At 38.3% G+C, this 23,785-nt stretch overlaps 1 protein-coding gene across 11 annotated transcripts in view; it reads right to left on the bottom strand.

Moving 5' to 3' along the window:
* The window catches only part of Tle4 (TLE family member 4, transcriptional corepressor), a 134,858-nt gene that overhangs the window by 103,307 nt on the left and 7,766 nt on the right, over window positions 1-23,785 (bottom strand). The gene's annotated exons all lie outside the window — the stretch shown is intronic.

The following is a 23,785-nucleotide window of genomic DNA, read 5'->3' as shown; positions in this document are numbered from 1 at the left end:
GCCCATTAAAAGGATGCAGTGACAACAGAGCCACATTAGCAGTAGGATTTATTAAATAGCATTCAGCTTAAAATTTAATCTTCAAGCACCAGAGTAATAAAAAATGAATTTAATCTCCATGACTAGAAACCAGTTTTCTAAAGCTTTCATCAGAAGGACCCTTGCCCAATCTAATGGTTCTTAAAACCCCTAGTCTTTATTTAATGCGGATGACACATTTTCTTCTAGATATCACAACTGTTTCCATAACCAAATGATTAGACTTCCACAGTTGTTCTCTCTCTTCCCTACCCTCTCTTAAGTTCAAGCAAAATTGAACTTAACGACTGAGAGCCTCAACCTTCAGAGTGCTTGAATCTTAAGCATGTGTTGCCACACCTGGCAGTCTTTGACTGTCAACACTTAGTGGGATTTTTATACTTAGTTCCCAATCTCCTGGGGGGAAGGGGGAAGGGAGAGAATAGCAGTAATCAAGTAAACTAATGTAATTATTAATGACTGGGTAGCAGGGTATTTTCAAACAGTAAAGGATTCCATATCTGTCAGCCAGGGTTTTTAGTGTGTAGTTTAGAACAAGCTACAGTCTTAATACATTTGACAGAACAATGAGTCTGAAGACTTATCTTCATTATCACTTTTCTATAGATATGCAAAAGTTTTAACAAAGTTAGACTATAGAAACTATTCTTTAAAAATACAGGGACAAAATATATTTGCCTTGTACACACAATTCTGCCTTGGAACTCTGGGGGTTTTAAAGCAATAAAGAAAAAACATGCTGTTACATGTTTTCTTTAAAAACCTGCTCAAACTTTACTGATGTTCACCTTAGTATGAATCTTCAGATGGCATTTAGACACTTTATGATAAGCAGACAGCTTTTAATATATGCACATATGTGCATACAAAATTGCTCATATTTTAATGACGGGGTGGTGAAAGGGGGAAGCTAAGAAATGTTAAAAGACAGAAAATGTAAAGCAATTACTATTCCTGAGACATTCTTAAAATAAATTTCATCCAGAATCAGTCATTTTTATGAAAGCACACAAATGTTCTTTTTCTTGCTAAGTCATTATAGAACAGCAACACTACTTATGCAATCCAGGCTTCCTTGTTTTCGCAGCAACCCTTTTAACTTTGTAGCTAGGCAATTACTTAAATGCCAGCACCTTAAAAACTTCATCAGCTAACCCAAAACAAAAATTCACCATGAAGTCTCCAATGTAGGCTTTCCATTACAGCCTGTATTTAAGGAGAAAGACAAAGCCCAGAACCACTGAACAGCAGTGACGAAGGCTCCACTGTGCTGCCCTGATTTAATTTACTGCCCTGGCCCCACGGATCATTTAGCCATCCTTTAAGAATGCTTAAACCACCATGAAAGGCTGCAATGGGAAACACCAAACCCCTCTCCACCTGGATGCACATTCCACAGTGGTGATGGAGTTAAATTCTAAGGTAAGTTAAGAAAACAGAACAGCATTCAGGAGGCTGAATGCTCAGTGTCTCAAAGGCATTTGGTGGTTAGGCTTTTTGTAGGGAGAGGTGGGGGTAGGAATAAAAGATAATGAGACTTTAGGGCAGACCAAACTGATGATTCTTATGCTCAGAACCATCTGCCAAGCATATTTTCCTCATTATGTTGTTTACATAAATAAAATAGTCCCTTGCTAGAAGGGTTGAAAAAAAGTATGTGGGCATGTAGGAAAACTGAGTTCTTTAATTTGCCTACATAATGTAGGCAGGAAACTCATTCATCTGGTCAAATAAAAAAATAAGAGACATTTGGCACCTCAATAAGCTATTTTAGGTCCAAGCATCTATTTAAGGCAAAAACAAAAACAAAACAATGCCAAAATAAAAAGAAAAAAGTCTTAATACTAAAAATTATGTATGTTAACACACATCAACAGAAAAACAAGAGTAAAATCTTCAAAGTTTTCTTTAAAGGTCTCCTTTTGTTTAAAAGACTTCTTAATTTCTTTACGCTGTCATGCCAATAAATTTTCATGGACAGGCTAATTGGCAGCAAGGGGGTGGGGTATGTCTGTGTGATTTCATACAATTAAGCAGGCCATTCCTCACTTTGAAAGCTAAAGTTGCCTCGGAAACACTGCGGCTTCCATGGTCATCTAATTTCACCTCTTTTGTCCCACTGGACCAAGCTTTGGGGAGGCATCATTTATTTTCAGGCGTTTCCACTGGGCTTCAGCGATCAACCAGTAATACTGTGGACACACACTTCTAATGGCCTATGTTTTGAAACTGAGTCTAATCTAATGGCGTGGGGCCCAAACTCCTTTTCTAGCACAGCCATTAAAGGATGTAGGTTATTGCTGTTGTCACCATTGATATTTGTCATTGTAATGTAATTAGGGCCCTAAAATGATGCATTACAGCCCTTGGCACAGCTTCTATTAAAATCTTTTCTTCTGCTCACTGAACTGCGACCTGCTTTCTGATGAATAACAGACAGACAGCTTTAGGGTAAGAAGCAGATTCATCAAAGAAGTATTTTTCAGCTTTGGGGAAAGAGGGAAAAAGACAACTTAGCAGGAAAAGCCACAATACACATTTGAATTGCATCTGACCACTTGAAATTCTGATTGCATCTGATGAATCTGGCTTAGACAATATATTTCCAGTCTTTGAATCACATGGTTAATCAGGGCTCTAATCTGCTATCCATCAGACTATGCCAGTTCTTTGGCTTCCAATCAAATTTATAGGTGATGTGGGTCATGCATCCCTGAGCAATGCATTCACAGATAACCCATTGAAAAAAGGCAAAGATGCTGAAATACTGCTCGTTGTTAGAATTACTCAGTTGTTATAGCATTTGATGCTTTACAGGGCATTGCATAACTACTGCCTTTAATATCCATGATATGCCTAATCACCTAATAAAAGGACAATTGTTCATGTCAAAAAATGACCAAAAAGAACCCTCATACACTGACAAGTAAACATTTGATGCTTCTATTACATCTTCCCTATTCATAAAGATAGACATTTAAGAAAAGCAGTTGATGGTGCTGGTGAAATGGCTCATCCATTAAAACCGCTGAATACCAGAGTTCCATTCCCACACCCACATCTGGAAGGTGACATGGGCCTTTTAAGTCCAGTTCAAAACGATCAGATACCCCTTTTATACACATTGGCACTTGCACACATATATGCATACATATATAGGGCCCATATAAATAAAATTTCCTTCAAATTTTTAATAAAAAAGTTGAACATATTTTCCCACACTCAATTCACCACGATTCTATTTCTTTTTATTTTCTACCTTTGTGTCTATTCCAATAAATAGATTCAATAAAAATGACAATCTTCCCTACTCAAAAAACAAACAACCAAACAACCAAACAAAGCCATTTGGTTTTGACAAAATACCTTAGAGAAAAAGTGACAACAAAAAAGACATCCTATTAAAAAAAAAAAAAACCCTGACTTTGCATGCACTCATCACCTGGTACTGTGTGCCGTTATGCTAACTCTAGAGAAGAGCTGAAGAATGGGACAGAAGTGTCACCAGTCATAATGATGGGGGAAACAGGAAATTTCAAGTAACTCACTTTAACTCTTATACACAGGCAAGTTAAAAAATTTATTAAGTATCTTATAGCATGGAAAAGATTATTTTTTTGCAAATAAGGCCTTTATAAATTTAACTTATCTATCTACCTATTTATTTATTCATTTATATAGGATTTTGGGGGCAGGGTCTCATTACTTATCCCTGGCTAGCATGGAATTCACTACATAGACCAGGCTGAATAAGACTGTTTTTAAAGGATACCCCACTTCCTCCAACAAGAGGAACTGTCTGTGGGTGCTCAATGCATATTATACTGAACAATATGAAAATGTCAATTACACTTTATTTTTTAACTTCTCCATGCTTCTCTCTCATTGAGTTACACTGAAACAACGTCTCTATTGACAGTATCACTAAAGCAATGTCATCCTGGTTGTGTTTTAAACTCACTTTCAAGCCATGTTACTGCACGGTGAAGTGTGCTATCAAGAGCCAATGCACAACTTGGCTAATTGGACACTTTCAAGTAACCCATTTGTCCTAACAAGATTCATGGTACTATTGGTGGTGCTCATGCAGCGATATGCAGGACAATGCATTTCAGAGATAACCGTGCCTTTACATCTCATGAAGCTATTTAAACCTGTCCCTAATAGTCTTATGAAAACCTTTTACAAGTATTAAATTGTGCTCCTCCTTCTTCCTTCCTTTCTTTCTTACCTTGAGCTTTCTAAAAGTACTTCTTTAAAGGAAACCTTAGATAGTCGCCTATTACCACATTACCCGTACTTTGATACTATGATATTATATTTAATACTGCCTCAGCATTAAGAGGGATCAAAAGAATGCTATATTATACAGGGAAAGATTAATGATCCTTGTGCCTGACATTCAGTAAGTCATACAAAGTCAAATCACTGCGGTTCTCAAGCCTGAAAAAACAATGTTTTCAGTTATGCTCAGGCCCTCAGAGAGGAAGGGCAGGAAATAAAGAAAAAAGGATGAGAGGGAAAAGTGGGGTTCAGCAGGCAAGGAAAATTAGCTTCTGTGGTGACTTTAACCTCAGTTTTCAGAGAACAGGGTGGTGCTGGTTGAGAACCTCACTACCTGTGTTCACCAAGTTCTGAAATGCTTCTCCAATACTTTTCTGTATCACAGCAAGTAATGTCAGCTACTTTGTTCCTTTTCCCTCTATAAATGTACTGGGCATTTGAACTCTAATTTACAATTGTTCATTTTCACTCCTAGACACAGGGATGAATGAATACTCTTGGTGACAACAAATGCAAATAATATACTTTGATTTTCTCCCACAGGACTGGTTCTGTCCAAAATGACTTTGAGAAATACCCAAAAGTAAAAAAATTTGGATCCTGGCATAAATAAAACCAACTCATGGTCCTTTCCTTATCAAGGTCTCACAGGGATGCCTGGACTATATCCATCAAAGCAACAAGCCATCTCTTAGGAAAAATCATGCCAGATGATTAGGTCATTTCTGCCTGGTCAAATCCAGGAAGATCAAACCTGGAGGCCACAGACCACACATACCCTAAGACAGCTATGAATGAAGCCCAACACATTTACAGATAAGATCATGTTTTGATGCTGAAAGGTTGGACAACACCTTGGTTAGGTTTAGACCTTTTTCTGTTTGCTTCTTGCTACCATCATTCAACAGTTCTCCATTTATGGCTATATTCCTGAGTATTTATTTTCTTCTCTTTTTCCCAACATTAGCAAAATCTTTTATGTCTTTATGCTCCCCCTAGTTACCTGATATTTCAAATATTTACAGCTATCACCGTCAAAACATCCTTTCATCTTTGAGTGCTTACCCACAATGATGAGTACCCAGTCTGACCAATATCAAAGTTGTGATTTGTCCCTATTTGGCCAGATACTCACTGACCCACTCCAGCCTTGTGTGCCGCCAGCATCTGCCATTAGCCAGAATTATCTGTTTACCAATTGCCTAGGAATCTTGGTATAAAGCAGATGGAGTTGACAAACTCCAAGGTGATGCTGAGAGACTCTGCTGACCCATAAAAAAGGCAGACCTTATGCAGAATAGCAGAGTTTTAATGAATATAAGCCATGCTGTCAACAAGGACATCCCATGTGTCTGGAATACACAAAACATTTAATGTATCATTTTGTAAATGAAGTATATAATCCAGGCCAAGCAATTGGAATTTCTTAATTTTTTGTAGGCATGCAAGAACTGTTACAGAAGAGCTGGAATACATCAATATACCAACCATAAAGGACTATTCATCTAGAAGACCTACACACATTCTAATTTGGTTTGCGTAGCTTCCTGGAACATATCTTTTCTGACATTTAGGAAATCAAGCTATTTAAAAAGAATAAGACATATATTCTCATTGGACAATAAGAAAAAATTGCAAATTCATTCGGAGTGACTTCTGAATGGTGAGTCAATGATTAAAGCTTCCATTCTGAATTCTTGGCAGGATACGTGATGTAAAAGATTATTAAGAGACAGAATGCAGCTGTATCTTAGCCTCCTTCTAATATTGCTTGTAGCAGATTTCTGATCATCTGAGCCTTTGGCATTCAGTACATCTGCTAGAGAATACACTAGGAGAGCATTTTGTATTCAGAGTTCAGAATAAATTCTAGACTAGTACCTGGAATAAACCGATTTGGTTAGAACAGTCACAGAAAGGCCTGAGTCATGCTGCAGCATCACGGGGCTCAGAGGACATAAAAGAACAGCTCCTAATATATCAATGTATAGTGGGTCATGAGAACTACACATGCTACGGTGTATTCATACCCACCTCATACCTATTAAGACACTGTTCAAAATAGACTATGAGAGCCAGGCCAGAGGAGCCATGGACACTGCTGTAGCACAATACCTCCAGAGAACACGTGCCTCCTTAATAAGGCCAGGAATTGCTTCAGTGTTCCTTGTTGCATGAGCCCTGAGCATCAGGTAAACTCACCCGGAATTCTACTTTCTGGTTCCCAAAACAAGGTCCTGATGCACATGTCAAACCTGTTTCAATACACTCTTGTTCAAGGCTTTAAAAAATTAGATTTTTTTTTTTTGTTTGCCAAGAGAAAACAAGTATATTGCCTAATTTTTGTTGTTTGAGTGGTATATTTCACCCAAAAGGGCCTCTCACAAACTGACTCCACATCCAAGCTTCTTTCAACAGCTCAGGCTGATCCATACCTTTCCCCTGAGGGAAGCAAGCCATCTGGGACAGACTGGCCCAAAAATTAAGCAGCAAAAAGAAAAGATCCATACAACAGATTGAGATGCACCTGACCCAGTAACTATAAAACCCACAAACGTTCCCTGAAGTGTGGCTTCTAGCTACTATTACAAGGTGGGTGGGTGGGTGTTACATACTCCACGAGGGAATTTAAGAAAAGTAAAAGCTACTGTCTATTTGTGCTTTTATAATCTAAGTTACTTTTAGAATACACAATCACCCCTCTATCCATGAAAGATTTGTGATGAAAGCCCCCAGACATCTAATCTGAAGATGCTTATTATTCATAAAATGGCAAGGGATTTGAATAAAACCCATACATAACACCTAACAAAATGTAGATACTTTATATATAAAATACACTTTACTGTTTAGGAAATAACGATGGACAAGCGTGCTTAGTACAGGCACATTTCTCCCAAATACACTGAATCTACATTTAGTTGAACATACATAAATGGAACTGTGAACAAAGAGTGCTAACTGTATTTCAAGTTACTTTTAAATTATATAATGCATTTATGATATTTAAAGACATGCACCTTAGTAAAAAGGCCTAAACCATGAATACATTACTACCTTTTTACTCATTCAATGAATATATATTAACTGTCTACTTATTATTGTGAGAACTCTTAGGTGCTGAGTGGAGATATGGGTGAAGTGAATAAGATAATCCCTACTGTTCTGAAGGTCAAAGCATAAGGATAGAGACAAACATTAGTACACAGACATACAAGAGAGAATTTCAAGTATTGAAAAGGGTGTGCCTGGTTTGGATAGGATAATCAGAAAAGGACAAAAGGAAGTGATTTTGAAACAGAAACATGACCCATAATATCATCTTCCAAAACAGGTTCTATACCACACCTTGCAGAAGTTATTAACAAATACATATGCAAAGTGTTTTCTGCCCAGATGGCCTCTCTCTGCCTAAACAAAACTAAATACAGCTTTCTTTCCTACCAGACACCTCAAAGCATCTCATTTGGTAGTTTAGCTTAATATTTTTGGAATGAAATACACAAAAAGCAATACTACTGAAACCTCCTTGACTATGGAACCCTAAAAGCTCTCATAGTAGACAATATTCTCAGGAAACAGCTAGTTAGTGATTTCACAAACCAGACCTCACCCCAGATATATTAGCTCAAAATCTCTAAGAGTAGGACCTGGGAATGAGTGCTCTCTTTAAAAATTCCCTGTGTAATTCTAATGTATAGGTACAACTGAAACCATTATGCTAGAATACAGGATACATGCAGCAAAAACCAGTGCAAAAGGGTGCAGAAGCAGTCTACTGGGCTCTGACTAGGAGGCCTTCAATGACATACACCAGAGACTGAATTTGACGTAACATGGTAGGTAGCAAGGAGATCCAGGGACAATTTCTAAGAAAGTGAGCAAATTATAAGCATGTAAAGATATCACAATGTATTTAGGGTTCTGGTCCTCTTCTTACCACAGATTACATTTGAATGGCTATGGAAAGAAGAGATAATAAACATAAAACATACTATAAGAGGAAAGATGGAAGTTGAAAGATAATTTTAGATCAAGGACAAAATGAATTCTCGAAGTACCTCCAACTTAGGAAATGAAATAATCTGATTTCAGGTATTTGCTTTCCACTCTGAGCTAGCAACTGTGGCACACAGTTTAGTGAATGCAGAAGGCTCTGACCCCATGAGGTGTTTACAGCCCAGCAAGGAAGAAGATCAAATAGAAATAAATAAAAGAAACCAAGTCTATTGGTAGAGGCCTATAATCCCAGGTACTTATGAGGCTGAAGCAGGAGCCTCACAAGTTCAAAGCATGTCTACATAACAGAGTATAAGCTCCAGGCCAGACTGCACAATGTAATGAGACACTATTCCAGGATATAAAGTAAAAAGAGGGCTGGGTTATATAATTTATTTTGCTCACTGGTAATGTGCTTGCCTATCATAAGAAGAGCACAGGGTTCAATCCCTCACCCATTCTGTGGGGAAAGGGTTAAGGGTAGTGGGGAATATCCCTTATATGAAACATAGTAAATCCTCAATCTTTAATAATTTTCTACTACTCTGCCAGATTCCATGTCATATCTGAAACAGTGGAAGAACAAATAAGACTTACAAAGCCCTTAGTAAAATAAATGAGGTGGACAGTATTTCTCAATGATTAAGGCATAAATGTTATCCCTGAGGAACCAGGATAAAATGAGTCTGAAAGATGAAGGTCAGGGCAAGAAAAAATCATTCTAAAACGGGGTAGCCGGACACACCAGCCTAGCGCATTCACAGCACAGGAAAAGCAGTGGCAGCAAATGGAGCTAGAGAGGTGGTTCAGACAGCCTAGGGGTCAGGACTGTTCCCACCAGGTAAGACCACTTAGACATGACCTTACTCATAGTGAGTGATTCTAAATATGGTGGAAAGGAGTGCTGCATCAGGTCACAGCAACCATCCTACCAATTAAAGAGAGCCTGTCTTATACAGGGTATGTCACTTAATGTTCAGAGCAATGAAAGAGTTTTACTCTTGTCCCTACTTTAAGATAAGAACAGTGAAGCATTAAAGAAACCACCATAATCAGAAAGATAGCCAGAGAGAAAGAAACACAAGCAGGAACAACAGCAGGCAGATCTTGAAAACCTGTGGCCTGGATGCATGGTATGGCTAATGAGTAAAAAGGAAGCACAGAGATCTCGTCCTCCCCCGGAGGACTTCCTGCCTGCAGAAACGGGGTAGACAGGTTCGTTGGCTTCCTTACACAAGCTCACTGGACCTCAAGCCGGCTTGTGGAGGAGGAAAACATTTAGAAGCATGTTGGGTTTAACTACCTGAGACACTCCGAGGAGAAAGACAATAAAAGAAAAGCAAAGCATCTACTGTATAGTGAATGAGATAATGTATCCAGAGAGAAGAATAAAGCATACAGATAGTACAGGCAGATTTTCACTGCTCCTAAACCTAACTCAATACCAGAAATAAAGAAACACCAAAGGCTATCAGTAAAGACAGCCAAGAAGCAAGGCAACAGATTCTCCGGCACAAAGGTCTACCGAACAATAATGGCGACCAGAGTGATAATAAGTAAGGAAACACATTGCATGAAGAGAACTATGAGTGATTGGACTGGATTTGGACAATGGAAGAAACCTATGAAACAACAAAGAAAACCTGAATGTACAGCAACACATCAAGGTAGGCAATTCAAGGGGTTGTGTCAAGATCTGTGTTAGAGAACAGTTATGGAAGGGGATGGAAACAACTCAGCCTAAAGTGACTATAATGTTCTAAAAGCACAGCAGATATAATCATTAGCTATGAATTCCCAGATCCGCAGGTGATTTTTCTAATTAGTAATCTAACCTGAGCCATGACCAAGCAAACTCCCAAGTGATTCCAAACTCCATGTCCACAACCTTGAAATGAGAAGAGGTGTCCTATATGTGACTGGCAGAAGTACCTATGCAGACTGATGTATGAATAAAATTCTTTAAGGGAAATAGTTGCTTTAGAACAGAACTGAGATTAGATAGTACAATAAATTAAGTGATTATATTGTTAGGTATTGATCAAAGCTCAAAGTTCTTCCTGTTCTCAATTAAGAAAGTATCCCTCACTAATTTACACTACACAGGGGAAGGGCTGTAGAGCTCAAGAGGAAGCTCAAGAAAGATCCAAGGTAGAAGATGTCAGACTGGTACAGTAACAAAGAAGAAACAAGTGCTTCCTCAACTGATGAGGAGTGGGGTCACAGGTCAGCTCCAGAAAATTAGCTGTCTCTCCACTTGGGTGAACTATGACTCAGAAAAGATAGTCTCAGTATTTACGTTCTGCTACTGACATAGGATCTCTTTCCTGTTTTCCCAGTAAACAGATACCTGCCCTGGGTGCAGGAAAACTTCTACATAGTAGTAAGGAGTAGCAGCAGCTTCCAGGGACAGGAGGAAGGGTTGGGATCGATTTTAAAGCTTCTTTGATGATGACATGGTCCTAAAATTTAAGACTACAGAATAAAAGTTATGAGATTTTATATAAGAAATGTTCATGTCACTGAGTAGATGGTGAAAATCGGGGAAAGAAACACCTGAAAGAAGAATTTACAAGCATTTAGAAGAATTGAGACAAGTTTTACATTCACAGAAGCAAAACCGCAATGCCCCCCAATGCTGCTAACTTGTCAAATGTCTGGGCCATGATGTGTATGTTCATACCACCTAGAATTTAATCAGAACGTTAATTCAACTTACGTTTTATAAAAGTATTTAAGATCACACTTTATTTTATGAACTTCAATATGAGTCTATAATCACCTTACAAAAAATCCTGATGAATCTTTTGATTGACTACATATTCTAAAAAGTTAGCCATCCCCACATTATCACCAATTAGCAGGAGGATAAAGGGGCTTATGGCCAGGATGTAAATCAGTTACTGTTTAGTTCAGGTGGGTGAGTTTTTCTTGTTCTCTGTTTTAAACATAAAGACACTAACCACAAAAGAAGTTGCATGTTGATTTATATTCCAGTACAAGCTCCTTATCTCATTGCCCAGATTTATTAAATGTTCACAGAGCGGCCGCAGTCCACTGACCATGCTCTGGGTAACTCTACTCCACGGTAACAGTTTTAAATCCCAAACTGTAACCTCTTTAGCCTTACATTTTAGTCTCTATGTCTTCATGGCAGCAAATTTCTCCAATACAGTCCTAAGAAAATATTTCTTACCTTCCTTCCTGGCTTAGGAAAGCTAACTGGCCACAGCAATAATACTTAGGAATCAAGTGAGTGAAGTCATTCAGGGGTCTTCCTACTAGATCTTGCTGTCTACTGGGTCTAAGGTTCAGCAGTTCAAGTATGCTTGAACTTCTGCAATAAAATGTACTTTTAAATTTATTTAAATTATATTTAATAAATTCTCCAAAATGATCCTTTTGACTACTTACCCCAAAATGTTTCTAAGAATTTAGAGGCCAATCTAAGATGAGAAAATGTGTTTATAAGTCACCATTTAGAATAGGATCTTAGTGAACAAAGAAGAGAAGAAAAATGAAAAACCACCAACTTCTCTGTAGCAATCTAACAGTCCACCAGTTAGTCACTGGGTCAGGGCTCTGATCATCAAGCCATATACAAAGCAAGAATCAACGGGTAACTACCTCTAGGACCTCTAGGGTACCAACAATCACAGGTATTCAAGTCCCTTATATAAGAGGGTCTATTTACATGTGAGCTATGCACACCTTCCTATGTACTCTAATTCATCTCTACATTACTTAAAATATCTAATGCAATCCAAGCGTTGTGTGAGTAGCAGTCATACTTTACTGTTTAGGGAACAGGGAAAAAGATAAAGATATCTGTGCATAATCTGTACAGACAAGTCTTTTCTCAAATAATTTTTATCAAGTTATTTAATGACATACTTTTTTGGCACTTTAAAATCAAATAAAAACACACTCCTTATTTCAGGTATTCAAGTCTGAAACCTGACTGTTGAATTAACTGAGGGACATAGCCTCATCAGTCAGTCTATAGAGGAAGACTTCAGTCCCTGTCTTTGGCCTCTATGTGATCCACAGTATTTTCTTTAGCTTGCTGAAATTCTGCTAGTATTTAATTTCCTTTAATATTACTTTCTATAATGAAAGTAAAGAATCTAAGCCCTATCTTTAAAGAGCTCAATCTAACTTAGACTGAAGAGAATAAAGACATTACCATGTTTGGAGAAAGTATCTATCCAAAAGCATAGAACCCATAATGAGCACACCCAGGTTATGTCATTACATTCAATTGGCCACAAATTAACATTAGCTCTATGTGATGCAATAGAAATTTAAAGCCATGGTCAGCTTTGAAGAAAACACCCCACACCCCATAAAGCAACGTATGTTTCCAATGTTTACAATAGACTATTTGATGTGAGAGAGTCCCCTCTGTGTATTGCTTGTATTGGTTAATGAATAAAGAAAACTGCTTTGGCATGATAGGGCAGAACTTAGGGAGGCAGAGAAGACAAAACTGAATTCTGGGAGGAAGAAAGCAGAGTCAAGAGATGCCATGGATCCTCCACCTGAGACGGACACTGGTTAGACTCTTTCCCGGTAAACCACTGCCACGTGGCGATATACAGATTAACAGAAATGGGTTAAATCAGGATGTGAGAGTTAGCCAATAAGAGGCTAGAGCTAATGGGCCAAGCAGTAATTTAATTAATACAATTTCTGTGTGATTATTTCGGGGCTAAGCTAGCCGGGCGGCTGGGACAAACAAGAGGGCTTCTCCTTACAACACTATATGACAGAGCAGTTAAGACCACATCCTGTCCCCACACTGGACTACATCTGCGGCTTGTTGCCACCAAGCAATATTTTGAATTACCAAAATGTTCTAGATGAGCTTCCTAACTTCAAATGTATTTAACTTTTCTTACTATCACTGCTATTCTTACTCAACTACGGAAGCTTCAGTTTAGTAAGTACCAAAGGGTACAGTAGTACTTTGAATATAATGCATGCACCATATTGAGGGGAGAAGCTAAACACATACAAATAATTTATGTTTATTAGTGTTTAGCTCATTAGGAACATAATAAAAAACAAACGATTATTTCTTTAGAAACATAGTAAGTAGTTCTACAATCAAATTTAGACTCAGCTTCATATTTACTAAAGACTTCAACACAAAAAGGAATCATTCACCTATCTAGGATTGTTAGTCAAAGGATTTAAGAATCAAGGAAGAAAAAAAAATAACACCAAGCACAAGAAATGCAAAAATAGTTGAAGTTTCAACAGGTGACAAATAATTTAGAGAGTTTTGCACCTATATTAGCATTATGAATCTCTCTAAAGAGGAAGAAGTTAAAACTACAATTACTTAAAATTTCTATCAATATAATAGTTATGGCAACAGTCACAAAAAAAAAAAAAAAAGATTCACAGAAACATAAAGTCACCCAGTGGCCAAATGCTTTCCTTAGAAGAAAATGTTCTCCAAATCACTGTCCACAAAGGATTGCCTGGGTGGTACTCTTGTGGTCTGGGTATAGAACACAAGCACTAACTAAGTGGTATCCTGGAAGTCTAGACAAGAACACAAATACAGCAACAAGAGGAATGAAAAAAAAACAAAATCTTCCTCTTGCTTCTTTCCTTTCACGCCTTCTTCCCCAGGTACTCATACTGAACACACCCGACACCAGTTTTTCCCCACTCAATGTCTCTCTGCTAATGTCCCCATGTTTTTCCCATCTTGTAGAGGACAGTGTCTTAAGGTCTTCTGCAAAGCACTACCACAGCCATGACTATTATACCACATGGTTTCCTTCTCCTTTCTAGTACTACTACTGTTCCTGTAACTCAGACCCAACCTCATCAATGCTCTCTCTCTATTCATATGACTACAATCAATATTCACTGATATTTGCTCTTGGATCCTAAGCCAGATGCAGAGAAGAGTACACCAACAAAACATGTGGTCCCGAATTTTCATGGGATGGTCTTTTTATGATCAATCAAAGCACTCTTTTGAGCATGTAAGGCCTTCAATAATAAACACATTCTAAATAAACCAACTCCTACTACTTACTCTCTTGTCTACCGCTGGAAATGCTAACCATTCCTAAAACACACAGAACATTCTTGATTCTGTGGCTCCCATTTAGAATGTTCCCCATTCTTCTCCTCCTGCCTAAGGAGTCTTAGCTCTTTAAAATTCTTCTGCCACCTTCCATGACAGCACCCTAATAGTCCCAGAACCAGAAAGAAGACCTCTTCTCCATTTTCTATCACAAGTGTCTTCACTGTACTGTTTACACTGATCAAGAGAAAAGATAGGATTTCCTGAGGGGACAAGTCTTCTTACCTTTTCTAACTCCACAGGTCTCAAAGTACCATCTAAGTGGCAGTATGAGTCTAAGTAATTGTTAGTCAATAAAATATAAAAGCCATCATAGCTTTCATGAGTCCAGGACTACAATCTCTTGTCAAATCACTCTTCCAAAGAATAATGCAACCCCACAAAGCTAGGGTTTTTTTTTCATGTTTGCAAGTTACAATCTTAACTTTTACAAATCCAATACTAGATACTTGAATTTGAGAAGCTATGTCAATTTATAAAGATGGTTTCTGAGTATTCACTAAGCAATACAATATGGTAACTGCTTATAATTATGTATTTTAAGTAATCGAGAGATGGTTTGAGGTATACAGGAGGATATGCATAGTCGCATGTAAGCAATCGTGAACCTCAAACAAAAAGACAACAGTAGGGCGGTGGTGGCGCATGCCTTTAATCCCAGCACTTGGGAGGCAGAGGCAGGCGGATCTCTGTGAGTTCGAGACCAGCCTGGTCTACAAGAGCTAGTTCCAGGACAGGCTCCAAAACCACAGAGAACCCCCCCCCCCAAAAAAAAAACAAAAAAAAAAAAAGACAACAGTAAAGTATGGAATGTCAAACACCAAAGAAAGTAAGGGAATGAAAAATGAAATTTGGAGGCAGGAATGTGTTTTATCTTAGCAAATTATATCCCCAACTGAAACAAAACAAGAAAAAAAAAACTTCAAGCTTTTGCTTAAAGTAATAAAAAATTCTATCCATTTCACTTTATCTGATTAAAGCAGAACCTTACCACACCAGCTAGATCAAACATTTGGAAATGAGGATTTTGTACAGAAATGTGCTATGTCTGACCCAGCTCCATCCTTTACCACTCCCTGTGAGAGCTACAGTGTTCATTCTACACATGACAACTTAGAATCTCCATCAAGAACCCTAAGTAAGCACTCCCAGCCCCACCAAAAAGAAGTTAAAACAATAGAGTAGCTGTGAAATTTTTACTTTTTACTGGCTATTTTAGGTTAAGTGTAATTTAAGTCTCCCACATTCACAGCACAATACATTGGAATTTACAGGAGAAAAATAAAGTAAAAATTCAGGCGCTTAGTGGGCAGTGTATACCTTTAATCCCAGCACTCAGGAAGCAGACAGATATCTGAGTTGCAGTCCAGCCTAGTCTACAGAGCAAGTTTCAGGACAACCAAGGATACACAGAGATACCCTGTGGTGTGTGGCGTGACACCTCATGAGCTCACTGATTATGCGTCTTAGTTACGGTTACTAAAGTGATGAAACACCATGACCAAAAGCAACTTGGAGAGGAAAGGGTTCATTTTATTCATAGTTCCATGTAGCAGTTTGTCATCAAAACAGTGAGGGTAAAAAGTCAAGCAGGACAGGAACATGTAGGAAAAAGCTGATGCAGAGGCTACAGAAGGATTCTGCTTACTAGCTTGCTCATCATGGCTTGCCCAGCCTGCTTTCTTATAGACCCAGATTACCAGCCCAAGGGCAGCACCACTCAAAATGGGCTGGGCCCTCCTCCATTAATCACTAGTAAAGAAATATCCTATATCCAGATATTTGGAAGGCATTTTCTCAGTTGGGTTTTCCTCGTTTCAGATAACTCTAGTTTGTGTCAAGTTGACATTTACCATGTTTTAGACTTACCTATTTAGAGAAAACTCAGGATTCAATGTTATTTCATTAGGATTAGACAAAGTTAACTACGATGTACTCTGCCCTAAGTAGAACATATGTGAAAGAACAGAAGGGCTATTTTGCAGCAATATGTGTACTGATCCCTCTGCTAGGGCAAACCAAGGAAAGAGGTCTATTGGATTCTCAGCTGACAAAATCTACAATTCTTATCTTAGTACTACCCAGAATGGCATACCAAGAGAGATGTGGATGAATGAAAAATCAATTTTTCTGCAAACTTTCCTAGAAAAGGGTAATAGTAATTCTAGTGCCTTCTAAGGGCCTCACATAATACTGACTATCCAGTACTGTCCATGAAAAAGATGGAAATCTTGCATAATAACAACATAACAACCATCTGGATGTTTTTGGTAGAAATCAAGAATTCAACAAGAAGCAGAAGAATAAAATTTTTATTCTTCAAAGAATTTTATTACCTTCTTTTCTTTAGGAAAACAATGATTACAAAAAGGTCATGTAATATAATGTTTCCATTCAAACCTGATAAAACTCCCATCAACTCCACTGTGTTTACCACTCTGGGAAAGGGAGAAGAAAAGTCTCAAGGCAAGCAGAGTTTGAAGGACTCTTCAGTAGTCATTCAAGGCTGATTCTTGGCCTACCTCTTACTCAAAGAAATCATAATATGCCCAAATTAAAATAAAATTAAAGATAGAAGGTAACCAATTCTACCTTTTCTCTCATTTTGTTTGTGGTAGTAAGAACTGAACCCAAGGCTTGCACATTAGATAAGCAAGTACTCTGAACTTCTAGCTCCTTTTTTTTTTTTAAATCACAGGTCACCAGGCTCAGAGGCTTTGACAGAAGTAAGATAACAAACTCTAACCTCTGATTGCCTATCTAAGGCTTTTTTTGTTTATCATAAAGGTAAGATTTCCCTAGGAGCTCAGAAAAAAAAGAAAACATGGGTAGTTGACACTCAGAATAAGGGGTGTTGCGAAATATACACGAAAACGTAAAAAGTTAAGCCATTCTCTTAGTTATTCCATCATATAATCATTTGCTTCCTTTGCTGGGTCCCAGGCATTAAGTGCGAGGGACATAGCAATAAGTAAAACATAGTCTTCCTTTTTCAGCCTTTATACTGTTAATTAAAGAAGTTGATATCTACTAAGTTTTTGAATCCAAAGATTCAGCATTTCTCTATTATTTTATTTACCATTAAGTCATTTGATTAAAATGATACGCTCATTGTTAACTAAGTTAAATAGTCCAAACCTTTCCTAAGTAAAGATTCCTGATGGATGAAGGCACAAAAGCTCCAAGGACTTAAGCTATCCAGCTTACTGTCAGCCACATCCTTCCTTCAAGTGCCATAAGATAAACCTCAGCTAGAGTCAAACATTTACACTGACTTCAGAAGTAATCCCACATGCTAGTTACACAACAGGTAATAAACTCCTACATATCCCCTTTGCACAACTTATCCTAGGAAGAAGTAATTTCAAATCGCATTGTTATACATACAATTTTGGAATCTAAATAATATATGCCAAAGGAAAATACAAAACTTGGCCACTCTAAATCAGCTCTTGTACATTTTAGTCTACATATTTGACAACAGCTGCTCAAGTCTGCATGAACATTACTTTAACCTGAACACTGATCCTAATAGAATTAAAACATTCCAAACCATCTACTAATTAACTACGGAACTTTGTTACCTAACATCTGTGTTTTAGTTTACTCATGGACAGGATGGGGATAATTTTGACACTGCCAAGACTTAAATGAGAGAAGGAGAAAGTATCTTGCAAAATATGAAGTACTATATAAACATACCTTTCTTGAACTAACAGGCAATTATGAATTTAAAACAATAAAAGAAAATTTTACAAGAAACTTTCTGGGCTGAGTGTAGCTCAGTCAGTCACAGAGCATTTGTCTATAATATATAAGGCCTGTTACATCCTCAGAACCAAATAAAATAGTCTAACAGATCCTACTGTAGTTATTAAAACTCTCTGTACATCTCTGTTGTAAAGTTGAAATAAATAATACTAATGCTATAATTTCATAAGGTTACAATTAAAGAAGTAAAGATCACCTGCACAATAAACTATGGAAATTTGCTTACTCTTAGAATTATCACTCTTTCAACAACACTATGCCATTTCATTACAAATATCAACATCTCCAAAGTTCCCCAGATCTCTAAAAGAACTAGTCAGACTTACAGAAAAGTCAGTCAAACATACCTCAGTACACAGTTACGATCAATGCACATTCAAGCCACATGTACAGTTATTAATAGTAGAACTCTTCAAATATATACTGACTAGTAATGGTGTTCAAAGTGAATTTTAAATTCAGTCAGAAACGATTCCTGTTTTCAACTTTAAAAGAATGAACACACCAAAATACATATATTCTACTTTAGCTGTTCTTATTCCTGAACCCCATGTTCAGCTGCTTTCATTTCCTCTTTCTACATGTCATTTTCCTACAAACTTCACTAGTAAGTTAAGCACTGGTTGTCTATACTGCAACCCAAATATATCCTGAAAAAATACTAACTGCACAGAGGCTTAGCTACTATCCAAATAGTAGTTCTCTCCTTCACTAGCTCTTCCATGAGCACCAGCACTCTCAGTATCAGGGGTGCTGCAGAAGGCAATGCTAAAAGTGGAGCTTACACGGTAGCAGGGAAGGGGAAACAAGCAATAAACAAGTGTGTGCCTAGAACAGCCTGTTTGTGTGGCATGGTTCAGGAATGAGGGAGCAGCCAGTTTGATTAAACACTTTGCTAAAAGTGGATCTTAGCTTTAGATTTCAATTTGCTGATCCCAGACTCCTTGTGGGCAGGGCACTGACACTGCAGGGTGGAGGAAGGGGGACAGTTGAACTTGAGGCACAAGCACACAGATCAGATCTCTCACTAAAGACAGTGTAGGACTGCACCTGCAGTACCTTACTTCTCTTGTTGCAGAAAGCCAAGAACATCACAGAAACAAGCATATTATTTGTTATTTGAAAACGGTTTGGCCAATAATGAGAACTACAGAAGGGAAGGAAGTTAAGAAACTTTCTATTTCCCCTTCAGTCACTGGCTCTCCTATGTGACCTCAGGCGTATTCACTGACCTTTATGAACTCTGGTATCCCCACCCATGCGCTGATCCTTCCTGACTGTCACACTAGGCTAGTCTCTTAAGCCTTTAAGCTTCAGTGTCATCTGTTAAAAGAGGCCAGAGGAATGACACTGCTTGGCAAACTGTAGGGCACATTACTGACAGAAGCTACTTAAACAAACACAGAGATCCAAGCTTGCTAGCTGCTTTATAGAAACATCAGGAAGACAGAGGTGAACATGTAAAATGCCTTAAGCTCTCTGCAAAGAAAGGTGTCACGCAGTACTAGTGTTTTTAATTTCAACAGCACTATTCTTTCCAGTTGTATTTACAGGCCTTTCTAAGATCTACAACTAAAAGATCCTACAAACCGGCAGAAGCAGAATATGGAGTTGAAAAACAAGAATAAAACCAGGTGTGGAGGCTCACAGCTATAATCTCAGCAATTCGAAGCCTGAGACTGGGGGATTAAGAATTCAAGTCTGGTCTAGGCTACCCAGTGAGACCCTGTTTGAAAGAAGCAAGCAGCAGAGTCAAAGAATTACTGCCAGTTTCCCTGCCACCATCTAACTTGCCTATGTGACCACAGTTCAGGAGGGTCCTGCAGAGTTCTGAACTCCCTGGAGCCAACCAACACTTGCTGTTGAGTACTTGTACACTGAAAAAATATTGCTGTGATTGGTGTAATAAAAAACTCAACAGTCAGTAGCTAGGGAGGAGGTAAAGGTGGAACTTCAAAGCAGAGAGAACTCTGGGAAGAAGACAGGAGATGCAGAGCAAGCAGGATGTGCAGTAGGAGAGGTAACAGCCACGAGCCACGTGGCAGAGCATACATTAATATAAATGGGTTAATTTAAGTTATAAGAGCTAGTTAGAAACAAGCCTAAACTATAGGCTGAACTTTCATAAGGAAAAAAAAAAAAAAAGCCTCCATGTCATTAATTAGGAGCTGACCAGACAAAGACTACACAAATGCTGGATGGAGAAAAGTTATGCTTTTGTTTTGAGATGCAGATCCCCCTACACAACACAAATCCTTGTGTATTTATGAGCAAAAATAATTCTCTGAAAATGACAAGATAACCCATCTCCCAGAGGACAGAGTAAACCTAAAGGAAATCCTAAAGTTTTACCCTTCTGCTTCTTTGACAAACCAGATAAGAAAATCTATACTGTGCCCATCTGTCTCCCTGGATCGAGTACAGGTTACACACTGCAGCTCTCTGAAGAAAACTATTGGCTCTATGATATAGAAATAGCAAGAGCCTGGCATTAATGCTGTGGGTCACTTCCAATGAAAACAGAGGGGGTATATAGATTTGCAGTGATGAAGGCCAGCTAAATCCCTCTTTACAGACTGAAAGCAACTCCCACTGACAGCTGTTACTAAGTCAAAGTCAAAACAGCTCTATCTTTCACTTTGGCTAAGACTTCTAAGGCCTTCCCCAAGTCTAATAATTTCATAAACTGTCTTCAGGCTACTGACTCCGAACAAGTCCTAAACCTTACAGTCATCACCAGTGTAAATCAGTGTCTATGCCTAAACGTGCTGTCTCCTGCTTCTTTTCAACAGCCTTGTTTGCAAAAATAGTAACTTGGCCTGTGTAGGACCAACTACACTAGCCCATCTCCATTACCAGAATGAGGTAGAGTTTCTTTTTTTCCCCTTTTTAAAAAGTTTTCAAATTGTGTGTGTGTGCACGCAAAGAAAACATAAGTGTAGATAACCGGAGGCCAGAAGACGGGGCAATAACCCCTGGAGTTGGAGTTATAGGTAGCTGTGAGCTGCCTGATGTGGGCACTTGGCATAGGACAATAAGCATTCTTAGCCACTGTGCCATCTCTCCAGTCCCCTTTTAATTAGTATTTTTCTGAGTCAGTTTCCACTGTGTAGCCCAGCCTAATATTCACTACATAGAACAGACTGACTTCACACTGATGAAAATTTGAGTGTCTCTGCCTCTGGAAATTTTTAAAAGATGGTATGAAGAATGATAAAGGAAAATACCTTCTGGAAACATATCTCTTTTTCCCTTTCTAGCCAGCAAAAGCATTATTACCAAATTCAAAACCCAGGCTATCAAATATGAAAGGCAATAAAAGTTTCCCATTAAAAGCAAACACAAAGAACTTCTAAATGTTTAACATATAATTACCAACTCCCTTTAGCTGCTTTGTAGGACAAAGAAAAAAGTAAAATTTTAGGATAAGTAAATGAAAAACGTAGCAATGAGCCTTCACTGAGGCTGAAGAAGCATCCAAAATGCAGTTCATTTTTGTCTAGCTCATTATTCCAACACAGCTCAGAGCTACACTGCCTAGATGCAAACATATTTGCCAATCAAAATGATAAGTAAAATAAACAATAGGAAGCAGATATTGAGGGGCAGTGAGTAAGAAATATGCCTTTGAATGTTACAAAGAAAGTCTCTCAACAGGAAAAGCAAAACATCTGCCTTCATTTAAAGGTTTGAGTTGTGTGTGATTTCCTGCATCTAAGAACCTCTTTCTGAACAACAAAGAGGCCACAAAACATCATATTTTCCCCTCCCAGCCTCCCCCTTCAAAAACCCCAAGGTGATGATTAACAAACAGCCCCCTTGTCTTCAGACAGTCTAAGAAGCCACAGGAAAAGATAAATTAAACAGAAGAAACCTTCGTAAGTAAACAAGAAACAGGCTGCCTGGGGAGAAGACAAAACTTTCCTACAAGAAACAGCAAGTAGTTCTTCTCACTGTCAAGTGGTAGACCAGGGGAAGGCTACCCAGAGCTTTCACCAATTGAGGCAGCCTGCTGGACAGAGAACCCAACCTGAATAGTTTCAGCCTTGGACTCCAGGCAGCTGTAGAGACTCTTCAAAAATTCTGGGTGCAAGTCCAAAGTACAGGGGCTCAAGGGCAAAAATCAAAGACTATTTTAGCAGCCAGGAGCATCTCCATTCCAGCAATGAGCTCGGGCCTGAATCTCTAACTCATGGCCAATTCATTTCCTAGCAGGGCAGCCTCCCGGGCAATCATTCCAACCTACCACCTATAACTATATTACCATGTGCAGATCTGACCCTGCTTAATCACCCTTTGATTGGACATAATCCTTTTCTTAGGATCTTTATAAGAATTAAAGAATTTTGGCAGTATGCCCAGATCTTTGGTAAGCACATGCCAGATATATAATAAACGTTCACTTCCATTGCAAGGAAACTCTTAATTCCACCCAACAACCACTACTTAAGGTGAGGGAAAAAAAATACAGACATTTTCCTGTGGTGCCTCAAAACCAAAAAAAAAAAATCTAACATAAAAAAGAAAAATGGAGAAACCCACAGAATTCAGAAAATAGCCCTCTCAACACACATACACACCCTCAGGGGTTAATTTTCACCTTCTGGATTCTCTTGCTGAGAAAAACCGTTTACTGGGGTCTTGCCCAAGAAACTGCCACCTGCTAGCGACAATGCTAGAACCTCTGGCAATTTTGGAAAGAAAATAATTTTAAATTTACATACATTTAGATTTACCACACAGGAGTAAAGTTGGCCTCCTACCCCAGAACATCCAAATCAAAAAGGTTAAGTAAAAGAGAAACACAACCAAAAACCTCTATTCCATTACTATTCATGACAAAATCAGGGATCAGTAATCTTAAAACAAGAACACAAGAACAAACACGAGCTCCCATTGTTCTCTTCTCTTCCTTTTGGAGCTTATGCATGAGCATCAAAACCACTTTAACACCTGCCAGCCCAGTGGTATCCACCCTTGTTCAGACATTCTAGATTATTTGCTAATGGACGTAAAACAGAAGAAAGTTCTGAAAGCAAATTCCTCATCAGTTTATAAGCTATTTTCAAATAAAATACCTCACTTTTGATAATGCTTTCCTTTTCCACGTATGCAAGTTTAACCATACTCATTTCAGAAGAGCCACTACTTAAAAATTTTACTTCTATCTACATATTCAGACACCTGCTTCTCCAAGCATGCTTTCACATTGAAACATATAAAAGATATATAAGAAATAGGTAATATCCCCCAAGAAAGTTATCTTGAGAAATCTGCTCCGAACAGAACTTTAAATAAATTGACTTCTACTGCAAGCACTGTCCCCAAATAAATCGACTGCATCCTACAATCAAGTGCACTCAAGGCTGGAATGTCAAGTCAGTCATATATTACTTCAACCTCACTAAATCTCTCCTTATTCTCCAAATCCTAGGCTGCTTTCTAAAATAGTTCACTAAAAAGCACCAACCTAATTAACAACTGCTTCCTCTGCAACAGTGGCCTTGATTTCACTTATTTACACATTAACTGCAGCCTCCTTTTGGCCAAGCCAGTCTATTCTCTGTACCATGCCGAGCCTTT

This window comes from Microtus oregoni, unplaced genomic scaffold (genome assembly GCF_018167655.1).
Source record: "Microtus oregoni isolate MIOR12 unplaced genomic scaffold, Mior012 000012F_ref0000307, whole genome shotgun sequence".
Lineage (NCBI taxonomy): Eukaryota > Metazoa > Chordata > Mammalia > Rodentia > Cricetidae > Microtus > Microtus oregoni.
The sequence above is the reverse complement of the archived record's forward strand: the minus strand, read 5'-3'. Positions and strand labels throughout refer to the sequence as shown.